Source organism: Ranitomeya imitator, chromosome 1 (genome assembly GCF_032444005.1).
Source record: "Ranitomeya imitator isolate aRanImi1 chromosome 1, aRanImi1.pri, whole genome shotgun sequence".
NCBI lineage: Eukaryota > Metazoa > Chordata > Amphibia > Anura > Dendrobatidae > Ranitomeya > Ranitomeya imitator.
Window position 1 is genome coordinate 828,746,383 of NC_091282.1, and position 13,973 is coordinate 828,760,355.

The 13,973-nt window shown below is 46.5% G+C and overlaps 4 pseudogenes; all 4 read left to right on the plus strand.

The window, feature by feature from the left end:
- The first annotated feature begins 9,700 nt into the window (after positions 1–9,700).
- Positions 9,701–9,819, plus strand: LOC138659185 (5S ribosomal RNA; annotated as a pseudogene).
- A 466-nt stretch (positions 9,820–10,285) lies between these two features.
- Positions 10,286–10,404, plus strand: LOC138659942 (5S ribosomal RNA; annotated as a pseudogene).
- Positions 10,405–10,870: 466 nt separating this feature from the next.
- Positions 10,871–10,989, plus strand: LOC138659943 (5S ribosomal RNA; annotated as a pseudogene).
- A 1,251-nt stretch (positions 10,990–12,240) lies between these two features.
- Positions 12,241–12,359, plus strand: LOC138659945 (5S ribosomal RNA; annotated as a pseudogene).
- The last annotated feature ends 1,614 nt before the right edge of the window (positions 12,360–13,973 follow it).

Consider the following 13,973-nt stretch of genomic DNA (forward strand, 5'->3'; position numbering starts at 1 on the left):
AACTTCACAGCCGGATTGCTGTCTTGGGTGTCAGCCCATCTATGGTGTGCTAACGGATTAAAATTCACCTCTTGTTGTTTCTGATAGGTACTTGACTGATGATGTTTTGCCTTGGGACGATGGAAGGCTGGTAGTTCAATTTCTTCAAGCTCCCCCGTTTCCTCTTCTACATCTCTCAAGTGTGGCATCCGGGATAGGGCATCGGCATTTCCATTCTTGCGACCTGCTCGATACTTGATTATGAAGTTGTAATTAGATAACCGGGCTATCCATCGCTGTTCTAACGCACCTAATTTGGCTGTGTCCAGGTGGGTCAACGGATTGTTGTCAGTATAGACAATAAATTCTGCAGCGGCCAAATAGTGTTTGAAACGCTCCGTCACAGCCCAAACTACTGCCAGTAGTTCCAATTTGAAGGAGCTGTAATTTTCTGAATTTCTTTCAGTAGGCCGGAGCTTTCTACTTGCAAAGGCGATGACTTTCTCCCGACCTTCTTGCTTTTGTGACAGCACCGCTCCTAGTCCCACATTACTGGCATCGGTGTAGAGGGTGAAAGGTTTATGGTAATCTGGGTATGCCAGAACCTCTTCTCCGGTTAGTGCCTTCTTTAGTTGTTCAAAGGAGTCTTCCCTTTCGTCGTTCCACTGAAAAGGAGGGTTTCGGTTTGAAGGTTTCTTCGTCTGCCCTACCAAGGTGTCTTGCAAGGGTGCTGCCAACTTGGTAAATCCTTTTATAAATCTGCGATAGTAACCCACCAATCCCAGGAATTGTCTCACTTCTTTTGCGCTGGTAGGTCTTGGCCAATCCCTTATGGCGCTTATTTTCTCGGGATCTGGTGCTACTCCCTCCGAACTCACGATGTGTCCCAGGTACTGTACCTTTGGCTTGAGAAGGTGACATTTGGATGGCTTGACTTTCATGCCATACCTGGATAAGGCTTCGAACACTTCTGCCAGGTCTATTAAGTGTTGTTCGTAAGTCTTTGAGTAGACGATCACATCATCTAGGTACAGGAGGACGGTCTCGAAGTTCTTGTGTCCGAGGCAGCATTCCATCAGCCGCTGGAAGGTACCGGATGCGTTGTAGAGTCCGAACGGCATGCGATTAAATTCACATAGACCCATTGGTGTGGTGAATGCCGTCTTTTCCTTATCTCTCTCAGCCACAGGGACTTGCCAATACCCGCTTGTTAAGTCTAAGGTGGAAAAATAATTAGCAGATTTCAAAGCAGTTAAGGACTCTTCTATCCTAGGCAAGGGGTAGGCGTCTTTATGGGTGATGTTATTAATCTTCCGGTAGTCTACGCACATTCTCATGGTTCCGTCCTTTTTTTTGACAATCACTAGAGGGGCCGCCCAGGGGCTACAGCTGTCTCTTATTACCCCGGCCTGTTTCATTTCCCTCAGCATATCTTTTGCACATTGATAGATGAAGATCGTTGGGTACAGCCGGGACCAGCTGCTTCGAAAGCATCACCAAACCAGGGATTCAAGCTTCAGGAGGCTAATTTGCATATTCCAGGTGCCTTCTGGGAGAAGCGAAGTCTCCCTAAGCTAGAAGATCGTTGGGTACAGCCGGGACCAGCTGCTTCGAAAGCATCACCAATTTTTGCCTGTAGGACATTATTGCAAGAGAGCTTGGCTGAGTAGATTACACAAGAAGGAAAACACACAGCAAGTCAGCAGGATCTAGGAGCAACATGGCAGATGTGACAACCTACATGGTGAGCTGCAGCATGTGCTACATGTTCACAGATCGACCAGAAGAAGAATCCAATTTCACCTGTCAGAAGTGTAGACTAGTGGCCCTTTTAGAAGAAAAGGTGCGGGGTCTGGAAGAAAGAATAGCAACTTTGAAACTCATCAAAGAGAATGAAGACTTTCTAGACAGAACAGAAGCATCTCTACTGGTCACAGAAGGTGCAAAAAGTGTCAGAGAACCTCCAAAAGCAGATGAGTGGAAGCATGTGACCAAAAGAAGCAAGAAGACCATGGAGAAATCACCAACCACACAACTGAAGAACCGATATCAAATCTTTGTAGAGGATGAAGATGGCACACCTAAGAATGAAGCAATACCAGCAAGCAAAAAAGAAAAGGGCACACAGCAACAAGTGACAGCAAAAAGTACAGCCAAGAAGCAACGAAGAGTGGTGGTGGTGGGAGACTCACTACTGAGAGGCACAGAAGCAGCCATCTGCAGACCGGACATAACTGCAAGAGAAGTATGCTGCCTTCCAGGTGCGATGATCAAGGATGTGACCGATAGGATACCAAAGCTCTTCAGCTCCAAGGACGTCCACCCATTTCTTCTGATACATGTTGGCACCAATGACACGGCAAGGAAGGACCTACCAACAATCTGCAAGGACTTTGAAGAGTTGGGGAAGAAAGTAAAGGAACTGGATGCACAGGTAGTTTTTTCTTCTATCCTTCCAGTAGATGGGCATGGCACCAGGAGATGGAACAGGATCCTTGATGCAAACAACTGGCTAAGACGATGGTGCAGACAACAAGGATTCGGATTCCTGGACCACGGTGTGAATTACTTGTACGATGGACTCCTCGCCAGAGACGGACTACACCTCAACAAACCTGGGAAACACACATTCGCCAGAAGACTCGCTACACTCATCAGGAGGGCGTTAAACTAGAAGAAGAGGGGACGGGAAGAAAAACATTAGACTCGAACAAAGACGACCCAGGAAAACATACTCAGAAGGGAGGTAAGAACATTTCTAAAACAATCCACAGTGAGGAGATTGGAACAAAACAAAATCCTCTAAACTGCATGCTCGCAAACGCCAGAAGCCTGACAAACAAGATGGAAGAACTAGAAGCAGAAATATCTACAGGTAACTTTGACATAGTGGGAATAACCGAGACATGGTTAGATGAAAGCTATGACTGGGCAGTTAACTTACAGGGTTACAGTCTGTTTAGAAAGGATCGTAAAAATCGGAGAGGAGGAGGGGTTTGTCTCTATGTAAAGTCTTGTCTAAAGTCCACTTTAAGGGAGGATATTAGCGAAGGGAATGAGGATGTCGAGTCCATATGGGTTGAAATTCATGGAGGGAAAAATGGTAACAAAATTCTCATTGGGGTCTGTTACAAACCCCCAAATATAACAGAAACCATGGAAAGTCTACTTCTAAAGCAGATAGATGAAGCTGCAACCCATAATGAGGTCCTGGTTATGGGGGACTTTAACTACCCGGATATTAACTGGGAAACAGAAACCTGTGAAACCCATAAAGGCAACAGGTTTCTGCTAATAACCAAGAAAAATTATCTTTCACAATTGGTGCAGAATCCAACCAGAGGAGCAGCACTTTTAGACCTAATACTATCTAATAGACCTGACAGAATAACAAATCTGCAGGTGGTTGGGCATTTAGGAAATAGCGACCACAATATTGTGCAGTTTCACCTGTCTTTCACTAGGGGGACTTGTCAGGGAGTCACAAAAACATTGAACTTTAGGAAGGCAAAGTTTGACCAGCTTAGAGATGCCCTTAATCTGGTAGACTGGGACAATATCCTCAGAAATGAGAATACAGATAATAAATGGGAAATGTTTAAGAACATCCTAAATAGGCAGTGTAAGCGGTTTATACCTTGTGGGAATAAAAGGACTAGAAATAGGAAAAACCCAATGTGGCTAAACAAAGAAGTAAGGCAGGCAATTAACAGTAAAAAGAAAGCATTTGCACTACTAAAGCAGGATGGCACCACTGAAGCTCTAAAAAACTATAGGGAGAAAAATACTTTATCTAAAAAACTAATTAAAGCTGCCAAAAAGGAAACAGAGAAGCACATTGCTAAGGAGAGTAAAACTAATCCCAAACTGTTCTTCAACTATATCAATAGTAAAAGAATAAAAACTGAAAATGTAGGCCCCTTAAAAAATAGTGAGGAAAGAATGGTTGTAGATGACGAGGAAAAAGCTAACATATTAAACACCTTCTTCTCCACGGTATTCACGGTGGAAAATGAAATGCTAGGTGAAATCCCAAGAAACAATGAAAACCCTATATTAAGAGTCACCAATCTAACCCAAGAAGAGGTGCGAAACCGGCTAAATAAGATTAAAATAGATAAATCTCCAGGTCCGGATGGCATACACCCACGAGTACTAAGAGAACTAAGTAATGTAATAGATAAACCATTATTTCTTATTTTTAGTGACTCTATAGCGACAGGGTCTGTTCCGCAGGACTGGCGCATAGCAAATGTGGTGCCAATATTCAAAAAGGGCTCTAAAAGTGAACCTGGAAATTATAGGCCAGTAAGTCTAACCTCTATTGTTGGTAAAATATTTGAAGGGTTTCTGAGGGATGTTATTCTGGATTATCTCAATGAGAAAAACTGTTTAACTCCATATCAGCATGGGTTTATGAGAAATCGCTCCTGTCAAACCAATCTAATCAGTTTTTATGAAGAGGTAAGCTATAGACTGGACCACGGTGAGTCATTGGACGTGGTATATCTCGATTTTTCCAAAGCGTTTGATACCGTGCCGCACAAGAGGTTGGTACACAAAATGAGAATGCTTGGTCTGGGGGAAAATGTGTGTAAATGGGTTAGTAACTGGCTTAGTGATAGAAAGCAGAGGGTGGTTATAAATGGTATAGTCTCTAACTGGGTCGCTGTGACCAGTGGGGTACCGCAGGGGTCAGTATTGGGACCTGTTCTCTTCAACATATTCATTAATGATCTGGTAGAAGGTTTACACAGTAAAATATCGATATTTGCAGATGATACAAAACTATGTAAAGCAGTTAATACAAGAGAAGATAGTATTCTGCTACAGATGGATCTGGATAAGTTGGAAACTTGGGCTGAAAGGTGGCAGATGAGGTTTAACAATGATAAATGTAAGGTTATACACATGGGAAGAGGGAATCAATATCACCATTACAAACTGAACGGGAAACCACTGGGTAAATCTGACAGGGAGAAGGACTTGGGGATCCTAGTTAATGATAAACTTACCTGGAGCAGCCAGTGCCAGGCAGCAGCTGCCAAGGCAAACAGGATCATGGGGTGCATTAAAAGAGGTCTGGATACACATGATGAGAGCATTATACTGCCTCTGTACAAATCCCTAGTTAGACCGCACATGGAGTACTGTGTCCAGTTTTGGGCACCGGTGCTCAGGAAGGATATAATGGAACTAGAGAGAGTACAAAGGAGGGCAACAAAATTAATAAAGGGGATGGGAGAACTACAATACCCAGATAGATTAGCGAAATTAGGATTATTTAGTCTAGAAAAAAGACGACTGAGGGGCGATCTAATAACCATGTATAAGTATATAAGGGGACAATACAAATATCTCGCTGAGGATCTGTTTATACCAAGGAAGGTGACGGGCACAAGGGGGCATTCTTTGCGTCTGGAGGAGAGAAGGTTTTTCCACCAACATAGAAGAGGATTCTTTACTGTTAGGGCAGTGAGAATCTGGAATTGCTTGCCTGAGGAGGTGGTGATGGCGAACTCAGTCGAGGGGTTCAAGAGAGGCCTGGATGTCTTCCTGGAGCAGAACAATATTGTATCATACAATTATTAGGTTCTGTAGAAGGACGTAGATCTGGGGATTTATTATGATGGAATATAGGCTGAACTGGATGGACAAATGTCTTTTTTCGGCCTTACTAACTATGTTACTATGTTACTATGATAGTGAGCGGGCGGTATGGGTCTATATCTTTCTTTTATTGGGGGATGGTCACCTGTGGGGATTGTGTGTTCTACCCCTTCTATCCGTCCGAAGTCCAATGGGTGTTTACTGAAGACTTGTTCATATTCCGTCACTAGCCTATACACCCCTTGTTTTTGATGGGTAGGTGTTGAATTTATGCCCACGTGTAGCTGTTGGCACCAATCCTCCATTTCTCCATCTGAGCCATTGCCTTCCACCTGACAGGTTGGTTCTAAGGGCTCAATGGTTGTGATGGCATTGTTGTCAACAGTATATAGCTTTGCCATTGTAGCATACCTTGGCAAAGTGACCTCTTCCTCTCCACAGTTCAAAAGTCGTACCGGCACTCGTCCCCGGTGTACCTCGACTATCCCTCGTGCTGTGAGTATAGTGGGCCTGCTGTCGGTGTACACTGGTTCTATTAAGGCTTGATAATCTCGTCCCTTAGTACCAATGGCTGCTCTACACCATACCAGCATTTCTGTTTTTGGTGGGATTACAATAGACGTTGGATCACTTACCCTCACACTGCCGATTTCTCCACCTGCAACTTCTACCTGTTGCCTTAACATCAATACTTTTATTTCCCTCCAGAGAACTCTCTGCTGGCAGGATTGGGCAGTTTCAGCAATTTGCTGTAAGACAGAAATGACTTCGGAAAAGCAGTTCTCTAACACATTCATTCCTATCAATACAGTTGGTTCACAGTTCCGCCGGTCAACATCAACAACAATTATACTCTGTTTCTTCAGTTCTACTTTACCAATCTTTATGGTCATCTCCCTGAATCCTAGTTTCGGTACCAACTTACCATTACTGGCCCATATATCTAGTTCAACATCAGAGGGCCCTTTATCAATATCTGCATCAGCCCAGTACCTCTTATAAAGGATATACGGTATAGATGAAATCTGGGAACCTGTGTCCAGCAAAGCGTTGAGGGGAATTCCGTCCAGCACGATAGGGATAATGTGTCGTCCTCCGATGTACCTGTCGTGCCAGGGTGTTGGGCCTTGAAAGTTCATTCCTGCGAAGCGGCCCGCATTCCCAGGGGATTCCCATTTAAATCACAATCTCGTGCAAAGTGGCCCGGCTGCTGGCAACGGCGGCAAATGGGCTGTCCATCCGGTTGGTAGCGGTCGCGGGGTCGTCCTCTCCATGTCGGGTATCTCCGGGGTCTCATCCATGGAACATCCTCTCTACAGTTTGCCAACTCCATCTTGTGTCCCCTCATCTCCTGCATGGTTTTAGCCATTGAAGCAACAACATCAGCTAAAGAGTCAAGCTTTTGTTGAAGAGCCTCATTAGTACTGGGCCCCAGGGGCTTAGCAATGGCCCCAGACATAGCTGATGTCACTGGCACTCCCTGTTGTTGAGGTGCCTCTGCCATGGGTTGCGCAGGATCCTGATCCCGAGGTGCCTCTGCCAGCTGGAGACGTATAGCGCTCTCCTTTAATTGGGCAAATGTCAATTCAGGGTTCTTAAAAACAAGCATGCTCACATGCCCCCGGTGAGAAGGGGTGTAGAGTCCCTCAATAAATTGATCTCTTAGCAGTTTATCCGCTCCGGTGTTAAAAATGGGTTCAGCCAGTGTAAGTGATTTAAGGCAAAGTCTCTCACGCCCTCATTAGCTTTTTGTTTGCAACTAAAGAATCGTATTTTAGCTTTGCTGCTAGCCGTGGTTTCAAATGTAGCTTTTAATCCAGCAAATATGCGTTCAACAGTGCCTTTTAGATCAGCTGCCCATGCTGTGACTTCTCGCTTAGCATGGCCACTTAACTGCATCATCAGGAGACTAACACGCTGAACTTCACCCACAGGGAACATGTCAAAATGGGCCAGCATCTTTTCTCTGAAATCGTCAAGGGTGTTAGGCTCACCTTCATACATTGGAAGCCGTGGGCCTCCCGGGGTATATGGCATCAGCACCGGCATGATGGGCGCCACTCCTTGCACCGCTGCGCTGCCGGACTCTCTATTGACACTCTGTCTTTCAGCTGCATTAGCGTTGCCGAGTGCTGCGGCGTCTCCGTGCTGCGACATACTGTGCCCCCTTAGTTAATCCGGACCCTTCCGGTCCTCCGCTTCCGTCGGGATAGTGTAGATTCGTTCCGCTGTGCAGCAGGATCGATTTTCCCCTTGCTCTGATGTCAGAGCGCTCAGCTTGGTGCCGCCCACAATGACACGCCCCCTGCTGCTCCCACCCACCGCGCTCTGTAATGGCGGATTCTGAAGTTTTTCAGTTAGACTGGGGCTCAGGTGATGGCATAGCTCAATTAACAGTCTCGTGCCTAACGGTTATGAAGTGATTACCTCAGGGGATGGCGGCCATCTTTACTCCATTATAACCAATGGGGAAAAGTCACTTTCAATAGTTTTCAATGGGGAATGGATTTTTCTTTAATAAAGTCAATTTTCAAGATTTTTCATCCCAGTTTTCACAGTTTTGGGCTCCAATCACGGCACACAATACCCGGTATACGGGCTGGCTAGATCCTGTTCGTGACGCCAATTGTGACGCCCAGGAGACCGGGATACCCAGCACCGGACCAATGGAGTCTGTCTCTTGAGGGGGATGTCACGGGTGGCTTGATCCGGTGCTGTGGCCTCAGGCCATGCACAGTGTAAGGGGTATCATGAGGGGACAGGCACTTACTTGATCAGCAGCAGGTTCTCCCAGCGGTGACGATCTCGATCCTGGATAGATGGCTATTGTCCAAATGAAAGACTGAGGCACTGAAACGTTTAACCAGTTTACTTTAACATAAAAGGATTTACAACCAGTCCTGTCACCGGAGTCTGTATGGGAACTCTGAGTTACTTTGACCCTGCCGGGGTCTTCGCCTCTTATTGTGCGCAATTTCTGTGTGGCCCTGCTGCTGTATGTGAACTGGCTGCCGGCCCAATCTGTCCCCTCCGGGTCCTGGTTCGACGGGCAACCCGAGTCCTTTTATCGGTTTACCCCCTCTGGGAGTACCGCTGAACTCTGTGTCTGTTGCTGCATCCGACCCTAGTGAAGCTGATATCACCTCACGTTTTTCCGGTTGCTGTATTATATATAATGAATACAGCCACGGATCTGGTATCCGTCTTTGCGCCTGTTCTGGGTAGTGATTAATGCTACCCGGTTCTCACAATGTCCTTTTTCTCTATCCCTCTTCTCCTCAGGCCGGTGATTTAGGCCTGGTAACAGTCACAGGGCTGTTAGAGATTCAACTGTATGACCTCTCACTATCAGCTCCTTAGCCCAACTGCCATTTCTTCTCTCAGACCAGAATGGATCAAGGGGAGTCTCTGGAGCTCCCCTTTCTGGCCGGAGGTGGTAGTGCAGTCTTGCTATTTTAGTATTTGTACTTACTGTCAGTAACTATTTTTGTGGCAAATACCCCTAGGGGTGCCACATTAACAATCCATCAATGGCCGCACTAAGCTCAATGTTCCTGCCTTCGTCAGATCACAAATGCAAAGTAGCTTGAGGCTGGGCAAGTATCAGCTTGGTAGACTGGCAGGGAATCCCTGGCACGGTTCCCACATTGTTTTGTTTTTATCAAAGCTTACACTTACGATTTTTTCCGCTTGAAAAGACCCGCACAGGTGCTAACTGTCTGTCAATGGCCACTCTAAGCTGAATGTGCCTGCCCTTGTCAGATCGCAAATGCAAAGCAGCTTGAGGCTGGGCAAGTACCAGCATGGGAGAGTGGCTGGGAATCCCTGGTACCGTTGACGTGCTTTTTGTTTTTATCAAAGCTTACCCTTATGATTTTTTTCCGCTTGAAAAGACCCGCACTGGTGCTAACTATCTGTCAACGGTCACTTTAAGCTGAATGTGCCTGCCCTCGTCAGATCGCAAATGCAAAGCAGCTTGAGGCTGGGCAAGTACCAGCATGGGAGACTGGCTGGGAATCCCTGGTGCCATTGACGTTTCTATTTTTTTCATCAAAGCTTACCCTTACGATTCTATTCCTCTTGAAAAGGCCCGCAGAGTTGCTCACTATCTGTCAATGGCCACTCAAAGCTGAATGTGCCTGCTCTCGTCAGATCGCAAATGCTAAGCAGCTTGAGGCTGGGCAAGTACCAGCATGGGAGACTGGCTGGGAATCCCTGGTACCGTTGACGTGCTTTTTGTTTTTATCAAAGCTTACCCTTACGATTTTTTTCCGCTTGAAAAGACCCGCACTGGTGCTAACTATCTGTCAATGGTCACTCTAAGCTGAATGTTTCTGCCCTCGTCAGATCGCAAATGCAAAGCAGCTTGAGGCTGGGCAAGTACCAGCATGGGAGACTGGCTGGGAATCCATGGTACCGTTGACGTGCTTTTTGTTTTTATCAAAGCTTACCCTTACGATTTTTTTCCGCTTGAAAAGACCCGCACTGGTGCTAACTATCTGTCAACGGTCACTCTAAGCTGAATGTGCCTGCCCTCGTCAGATTGCAAATGCAAATCAGCTTGAGGCTGGGCAAGTACCAGCATGGGAGACTGGCTGGGAATCCCTGGTACCGTTGACGTGCTTTTTGTTTTTGTCAAAGCTTACCCTTACGATTTTTTTCCGCTTGAAAAGACCCGCACTGGTGCTAACTATCTGTCAACGGTCACTCTAAGCTGAATGTGCCTGCCCTCGTCAGATCGCAAATGCAAAGCAGCTTGAGGCTGGGCAAGTACCAGCATGGGAGACTGGCTGGGAATCCCTGGTACCGTTGACGTGCTTTTTGTTTTTATCAAAGCTTACCCTTACGATTTTTTTCCGCTTGAAAAGACCCGCACTGGTGCTAACTATCTGTCAACGGTCACTCTAAGCTGAATGTGCCTGCCCTCGTCAGATCGCAAATGCAAAGCAGCTTGAGGCTGGCCAAATACCAGCATGGGAGACTGGCTGGGAATCCCTGGTACCGTTAACGTGCTTTTTGTTTTTATCAAAGCTTACCCTTACGATTTTTTGCCGCTTGAAAAGACCCGCACTGGTGCTAACTATCTGTCAACGGTTACTCTAAGCTGAATGTGCCTGTCCTCGTCAGATCGCAAATGCAAAGCAGCTTGAGGCTGGGCAAGTTCCAGAAAGGGAGACTGGCTGGGAATCCCTGGTACTGTTGACGTGCTTTTTGTTTTTATCAAAGCTTACCCTTACGATTTTTTTCCGCTTGAAAAGACCCGCACTGGTGCTGACTATCTGTCAACGGTCACTCTAAGCTGAATGTGCCTGCCCTCGTCAGATCGCAAATGCAAAGCAGCTTGAGGCTGGGCAAGTACCAGCATGGGAGACTGGCTGGGAATCCCTGGTACCGTTGACGTGCTTTTTGTTTTTATCAAAGCTTACCCTTACGATTTTTTTCCGCTTGAAAAGACCCGCACTGGTGCTAACTATCTGTCAACGGTCACTCTAAGCTGAATGTGCCTGCCCTCGTCAGATCGCAAATGCAAAGCAGCTTGAGGCTGGCCAAATACCAGCATGGGAGACTGGCTGGGAATCCCTGGTACCGTTAACGTGCTTTTTGTTTTTATCAAAGCTTACCCTTACAATTTTTTGCCGCTTGAAAAGACCCAAATTTGTGCTACAGACCTATCTGTCAATTACTTCTTTATGCTGAATGGGCCTGCCCTCGTCAGATCGCAAATGCTGAGCTACTTGAGGCTGGGCAAGTACCAGCATGGGAGACTGGCTGGGAATTCCTGGTACCGTTGACATGCTTTTTAGTTTTCATCAAAGCTTTGTATTACGATTCTCTTCCTCTTGAAAAAACTTGCGGAGTTGCTAACAATCCATCAATGGCCGCACTAAGCTCAATGTTCCTGCCTTCGTCAGATCACAAATGCAAAGTAGCTTGAGGCTGGGCAAGTATCAGCTTGGTAGACTGGCAGGGAATCCCTGGCACGGTTCCCACATTGTTTTGTTTTTATCAAAGCTTACACTTACGATTTTTTCCGCTTGAAAAGACCCGCACAGGTGCTAACTGTCTGTCAATGGCCACTCTAAGCTGAATGTGCCTGCCCTTGTCAGATCGCAAATGCAAAGCAGCTTGAGGCTGGGCAAGTACCAGCATGGGAGAGTGGCTGGGAATCCCTGGTACCGTTGACGTGCTTTTTGTTTTTATCAAAGCTTACCCTTATGATTTTTTTCCGCTTGAAAAGACCCGCACTGGTGCTAACTATCTGTCAACGGTCACTTTAAGCTGAATGTGCCTGCCCTCGTTAGATCGCAAATGCAAAGCAGCTTGAGGCTGGGCAAGTACCAGCATGGGAGACTGGCTGGGAATCCCTGGTACCGTTGACGTGCTTTTTGTTTTTATCAAAGCTTACCCTTACGATTTTTTTCCGCTTGAAAAGACCCGCACTGGTGCTAACTATCTGTCAACGGTCACTCTAAGCTGAATGTGCCTGCCCTCGTCAGATCGCAAATGCAAAGCAGCTTGAGGCTGGGCAAGTACCAGCATGGGAGACTGGCTGGAAATCCCTGGTACCGTTAACGTGCTTTTTGTTTTTATCAAAGCTTACCCTTACGATTTTTTGCCGCTTGAAAAGACCCGCACTGGTGCTAACTATCTGTCAACGGTCACTCTAAGCTGAATGTGCCTGCCCTCGTCAGATCGCAAATGCAAAGCAGCTTGAGGCTGGGCAAGTACCAGCATGGGAGACTGGCTGGGAATCCCTGGTACCGTTGACGTGCTTTTTGTTTTTATCAAAGCTTACCCTTACGATTTTTTTCCGCTTGAAAAGACCCGCACTGGTGCTAACTATCTGTCAACGGTCACTCTAAGCTGAATGTGCCTGCCCTCGTCAGATCGCAAATGCAAAGCAGCTTGAGGCTGGGCAAGTACCAGCATGGGAGACTGGCTGGGAATCCCTGGTACCGTTAACGTGCTTTTTGTTTTTATCAAAGCTTACCCTTACGATTTTTTGCCGCTTGAAAAGACCCGCACTGGTGCTAACTATCTGTCAACGGTCACTCTAAGCTGAATGTGCCTGTCCTCATCAGATCGCAAATGCAAAGCAGCTTGAGGCTGGGCAAGTACCAGCAAGGGAGACTGGCTGGGAATCCCTGGTACCGTTGACGTGCTTTTTGTTTTTATCAAAGCTTACCCTTACAATTTTTTGCCGCTTGAAAAGACCCAAATTTGTGCTACAGACCTATCTGTCAATTACTTCTTTATGCTGAATGGGCCTGCCCTCGTCAGATCGCAAATGCTGAGCTACTTGAGGCTGGGCAAGTACCAGCATGGGAGACTGGCTGGGAATTCCTGGTACCGTTGACATGCTTTTTAGTTTTCATCAAAGCTTTGTATTACGATTCTCTTCCTCTTGAAAAAACTTGCGGAGTTGCTAACAATCCATCAATGGCCGCACTAAGCTCAATGTTCCTGCCTTCGTCAGATCACAAATGCAAAGTAGCTTGAGGCTGGGCAAGTATCAGCTTGGTAGACTGGCAGGGAATCCCTGGCACGGTTCCCACATTGCTTTGTTTTTATCAAAGCTTACACTTACGATTTTTTCCACTTAAAAAGACCCGCACAGGTGCTAACTGTCTGTCAATGGCCACTCTAAGCTGAATGTGCCTGCCCTCGTCATATCGCAAATGCAAAGCAGCTTGAGGCTGGGCAAGTACCAGCATGGCGAGACTGGCTGGGAATCCCTGGTGCCATTGACGTTTCTTTTTTTTTCATCAAAGCTTACCCTTACGATTCTATTCCTCTTGAAAAGGCCCGCAGAGTTGCTCACTATCTGTCAATGGCCACTCTAAGCTGAATGTGCCTGCTCTCGTCAGATTGCGAATGCTAAGCAGCTTGAGGCTGGGCAAGTACCAGCATGGGAGACTGGCTGGGAATCCCTGGTACCGCTGACGTGCTTTTTGTTTTTATCAAAGCTTACCCTTACGATTTTTTTCCGCTTGAAAAGACCCGCACTGGTGCTAACTATCTGTCAATGGTCACTCTAAGCTGAATGTGCCTGCCCTCGTCAGATCGCAAATGCAAAGCAGCTTGAGGCTGGGCAAGTACCAGCATGGGAGACAGGCTGGGAATCCCTGGTACCGTTGACGTGCTTTTTGTTTTTATCAAAGCTTACCCTTACGATTTTTTTCCGCTTGAAAAGACCCGCACTGGTGCTAGCTATCTGTCAATGGTCACTCTAAGCTGAATGTGCCTGCCCTCGTCAGATCGCAAATGCAAAGCAGCTTGAGGCTGGGCAAGTACCAGCATGGGAGACTGGCTGGGAATCCCTGGTACCGTTGATGTGCTTTTTGTTTTTATCAAAGCTTACCCTTACGATTTTTTTCCGCTTG